The sequence below is a fragment of the Trachurus japonicus genome, chromosome 10 (genome assembly GCF_045865225.1).
Source record: "Trachurus japonicus isolate A0001 chromosome 10, Traja_1.0".
NCBI classification, from domain to species: Eukaryota; Metazoa; Chordata; class Actinopteri; order Carangiformes; family Carangidae; genus Trachurus; species Trachurus japonicus.
Window position 1 is genome coordinate 6,077,464 of NC_140916.1, and position 5,496 is coordinate 6,082,959.

At 38.1% G+C, this 5,496-nt stretch overlaps 1 protein-coding gene across 1 annotated transcript in view; it reads right to left on the reverse strand.

The window, feature by feature from the left end:
* The window catches only part of ctbp1 (C-terminal binding protein 1), a 207,229-nt gene that overhangs the window by 98,855 nt on the left and 102,878 nt on the right, over positions 1 to 5,496 (reverse strand). The window lies entirely within an intron of this gene.

Genomic DNA, 5,496 nt, shown 5'->3' on the forward strand with positions numbered 1-5,496 from the left:
AGCAGCAGCAGCAGCCGGTTTCACAGAGACTCACAGTGACGCCTGAACTCTCGACAGGCAGGCGAGACGGAAAAGTATCGCCTGTGATACACCTGTCCAACCGGAGACGGGAAACAACGCCCTCAAACCTCCTAAAAGCCGCCGCCGACGTAAATCACGGATCATGGGACGTTGACGAGGGGGAAAGGGGGAGGTTGACTTGACGGCAGCGCTCATCCTGATTATGTTGCTGTTTCCATGTGAGATCCTGACGACTTTTTTTTAAAGACATTGTTGCACTGGATTAAAACAAAAAACAAAACAAAACAAAAAAAAGCAGTAGCCACAGGAGCGCCGGCTTAAAAGAGCTCCGTCTTTCTTAGCGAGAGAGAGGTTTCCTGAATCCCAAAGCACATAACGAAGAAGCAGCTGCATCAGCTGACGTTAGTTAGACTCTTTAGGCTCAGACGACCGACGTTGGACGGCCTTCATCGTCAGGAAGCAGCGAACGTGACATCAAAGTGCTCTTTAGACGCTCAGCGGTTAGTCTCAAACCCAGGGAGCTGAATACGTCGCTGCACAAGCCGACGGAAACATCGACTCGCTGCAATAATCAGGAAAGGAGGCCTGTGATTGGCTGCAGAAGGAGCATCATTCAAAAAAAGACAAAAAACCCTCGAGACCCCGATACGCCACAGGAGCCATCTTTTTTTCTTTTTTTTTGTTGTTGTCGTTGTTTTAAATTATGGGACTTGCCGCCAATTCCTAGAATATTAATCACGTCGTCGTTGCAGCCAATCGCTGAGCTTCTTCTGGAGAAATTGAACCAAGTGTGATTGATTTCCTGTTGAACTCAACCAGACTTAACCAGCTTTTTACATTGAGCTGCTGTTTTTTGCCAGAAAGTATTTTGTCCTCATCCTCCTCAGACATATAAAGACTTGGGGGGAAAAAAAAGCTGCGAGACGAGATAATTTAAAAGAATGTCGAAACGTCTTATATGCAAAAATGATGTATCATATTTAATATTTTTGCTGCGATTGTTTTTTCAAAAAGAGGTGGAGAACCACTTCTGTGGCCGTCTGGTCTGACGCAGTGGGACTTGATTGTTTGTCGACACACTACTGATGCACTGAACACTTGCACTGACTGCTACAGACGGTCGGATGCCTCGTCTCTCTCCGACCGACCGACCGACCGACCGGATGGATCACGGACCTGCTGTCATGTCAGACGTCTACGAAACTCAACATTTAATTACGAAAAAGCCAATAATTTCATCAGAAATGATTAAAAAAAACAAAGATAAATGTGCCAGTTGTTATATAACGGATCAGAATCAAGACTAATGCTGGAGATGTTTTTATCGCTTAGTAACAAACTGAAATGATTATTATTTCTGTGTAGGGTTGCAAAGGGGCAGAAAATTTCCAGAAACTTTCCATGGGAAGTTAAGGTGGGGAATTTTGGAAATATTCCAAATTGGAAACTTTCCATGGGAATTATTGGGAATTTATGGGAATTAAATGGAAATTAGGGGTAATTTAAACAAACTGTATCATATCCAAACATAAATGTAAATCTTGTTTTATCATAAGCAGACATCCATGCAAAATAATACAATTAAAAAACATGACATTTCAACAGAGTAGAACTTCTTCATCAAGTTTTAATTCTTGTATGAACAATCAATTATTCTACTGAACAACAAAAACATGAATGTTGAGTAAAATATTACTAATTACTTATTAAGGGCCAACCTTCAATTTAGCAAATTTTGGATTTATTCCCATTTATTCCCATGGAAAGTTACTAACTTTGAAAATTCCCGGATTTTTGCAACCCTATTTCTGTGTCATCGTGTAAGGGAGTGTGTCAAAATGCACTGTAGAAATAATTCAGATGTAAAATTATCATGTAAAAGGTTTAATGCAGGTTTAATTAAGATTTTTTTTTTCTATTTATTGTTTTTGGTTCATTTGACCACACAGCAGATATATTCATATTGAAGTGAGGTTCTCATTTCATTCTCTCATACTAATAATGTCACTTTGTGCTCTACTGACATTCATTCATTCATTCATTCAGATGATGATGATGATGATGATGCGTATATTATTTTTTAGATGTAGATATTTAGCCGACTGACTGGTGCCATAGCTTTTGATTCTTACTAAAGAGAAGCAGAGATTTAAAGAAGCTGTTTGATGATGTTGATGAGAGGTTTCCTCAGCCAACCTTTCATCTGTCCACTATCTTCCAAAAAAAAAAAAAAAGATCAGACAAAACTGGACACAACAACCTGCTGTCGTTTCTAACAAAAACAACAACCTCTGACCAAGAAGTATATAAAATACTTAAAAAAAACTGTCGTGTTGTGTTGTGTTGTGTGGGTGTGAGTGTTCGCTTTCACCCATGTCACAAAACCATACATTTTATAATTTGAGCTTCTTCTGAAAGGGATAGTTCAACATTTTGGCAAATTGGCCCATTGCCATAATCCCTATAGTCACAGCAGTAGGTTCGTTACCTTTAATTGTCGGTGGTGCAAGCTGTTTTTAGAACGGCGGAGCAGAGTTGTGAGCTGCTCAGAGCTACGCTATACGGAGGCTAATGGGATTTCTTGGTTTCCCTCATCAAACTCATCAAATACACAATCCAACAACTCCAAAATGCTCTGGTGGACAAGTTGTGACCTGCACATTCACCACGCTATGAGATAATAACAGAACGTTACTAGACAGAGTTGTTTTAGAGGTAAATACAGAGACTACTTGATGAAAAACTGTCCCTGAAGGCAACACGCATCAGCGGTTTTGCATGAATTTCCCTCTAAAACAACTCTGTGGGTAACGTTGTGTTATTATCTCATAGCGTGGTGAATGTGCAGGTCACAACTTGTCCACCAGAGCGTTGTGGAGTTGTTGGATTGTGTATTTGATGAGTTTGATGAGGGAAACCAAGAAATCCCATGAGCCTCCGTAGCGTAGCTCTGAGCAGCTCACGGCTCTGCTCCGCCGTTCTAAAAATAGCTTGCACCACCGACAATTAAAGGTAACGAACCTACTGCTATGACTATAGGGATTATGGCAATGGGCCAATTTGCCAAAATGTTGAACTATCCCTTTAAGGAAACATGTAGGCAGGACATTAGCTGCTGCTCTCTTTTTTTTTAATAACAAGCTTAGTTTTTTGCTCCCAAGTTCCCAGAGCTGCACTCCCGATGCTGGTTTTTTAATTTTTAATTATTTTTTGTTGGAAGCCATCGTGTCGTAGTTATGCAGATAAAGAGCATAGAGTGTGTGTGTGTGTGTGTGTGTGTGTGTGTGAGTGTGTGAGAGGTGAGTTCATGTATCTGCAGGTGGGAAGTGCACTTCAGCGTTGCAGTATTATGCATCTCTTAAAAGCTTAATGTGAATAACGGACATGGACCTGGTTGAAGCTACTTAAATGGACCTTGAGGTGAGGCTGCTCTGTGATTAATGATAATATACATATATTTTTAAAAATATAAACAGTGGGTATTGTGAACTAAACAATGACATATTGTGAGGTTGTGTGTTTTTTTTTTTTTGTGAAGGGTTGGACTTGTGAACGTTCATAGTTTTCTTTTTAAATAAGCTGAATTAAGATCTCAAATACTAAGCAGAGTTACTTCATAAACTGACTAGTAGCCTACTCCTTTTGTCTGAAATTGTAACATCATGATGCATTTAGCACTTTAGGATGTTTTGTATAAAAATGAACTTACTATAGCCTACTATGGAGCTAAATTATGGAGCTAAATCGGGGTCAAATGTTTTGTACTTGAAAAAGTCAAATTTGAAACTGAAATTTCAAGTTTTGATCTTGAATTTTGAAAAATACATCGACATATTTAAAATAAAAATAAATGTACGTAACGTTTTTTCAGGTTAAATCAGTTCAGTTGCATGTTTTGTCCTTTCAGATTCAGATCTTAGTTTTTTTTTTTTTTTACAGTTTCAAATCTTTTTTTCAGTTTCAGATCTTTCTTTTTCAGTTTACCCGATTTAGCTCCATACTGTCTCTGTTAACACTTTTCTTTATTATTATTTTGGGCTGAACAGACAAAAAAAATACATGAACACAGGGATTTTCCTTCAGCAGCACAACCGAGACTACAGCGTTTTTTTTTTTTTTTAATTCAGCTAAACAGACTTTCTTCTGTCAAGTTGTTTTTTCTTTCTTTTTCTTTTTTTTAAGCAGACAGAAGTTTGAACAGGAACACGGACTGTGTTGTTCATTTTTCATCCAGTCTGGAGTGAGCATGCAGTGAGCAGCTTCTCAGTTCACATGTTGGTTTGATGAAGGAAAATGTAACTTAACCATAGAAAAGTTTTATCATTATACAAAGTAACATCTGCCATTAACTGAAAACATCTGATTTGTCAAATAAATATTAGCACAAAAATAAGAAATAAAACATGATATATTTTAAGGGCAGTGGGAAACTTTCTTTTTTAACTGTGCACACTGTACATCCTACAGCATCCCATATTGACTTAAATTCATTATTATTTCACACTAGTTTGATGATCAATATCTAAATAATAATTCCAGACATGATGTCGGTTTTGTTCGACGTGTTTCCATTTACTTCACCTCCTCTTGTTATCTCTTCCTTTGAGATCAATAATAGCCTACAAGATGTCAATGAATGAATGAATTGGCTTGTTATTATATCTAGAAGACGTTATTGGTCCCTAGGAGGAAATTGACTTGCTATAGTGTGTATAAAGTCAATACATTTAGCTCCATCTTGAGCAGCTGCAGCAATATATATATATATAGTGATGATGTTATCAAATGAATTCATCAGCAATCAATTAAAGGAGAATTCCGGTCATTTTTAACCCGTGAATCGTTGTCCTGATGGTCACCCAGTGTTGCAGGGAGCAAAAAACGCGACTAAAATTGATGCAACCATCTTTCAACCACAACAAACACTCAGAAAACAATCAAATATCTATGGTACATGACTGCAATCCTTACGAGACACCACTGAACTCATATAGTGTACAGTATAAACAGTATAAACTTTGTGTTTTTAGCTAACGATAGCCGAACTCTGAAACATCCTGGAAAGACATTACTATCCGATCGCAGAGCGCCTGCTCTCCCCGCCACAGAAACAAACACTTTTTCCTTGTTGTGATGATTTCTTTACAAAAATAAACGGTCAGAGATATTTTGGACATTACCACTGCACTGCTCCACCGTTTATTTTTGTAAAGAAATCATCACAACAAGGAAAAAGTGTTTGTTTCTGTGGCGGGGAGAGCAGGCGCTCTGTGATCAGATAGTAATGTCTTTCCAGGATGTTTCAGAGTTCGGCTATCGTTAGCTAAAAACACAAAGTTTATACTGTTTATACTGTACACTATATAAGTTCAGTGGTGTCTCTAAGGATTCCAGTCATGTACCATAGATATTTGATTGTTTTCTGAGTGTTTGTTGTGGTTGAAAGAATTGCCCCCATAGGTTAGCGTTGTTGCT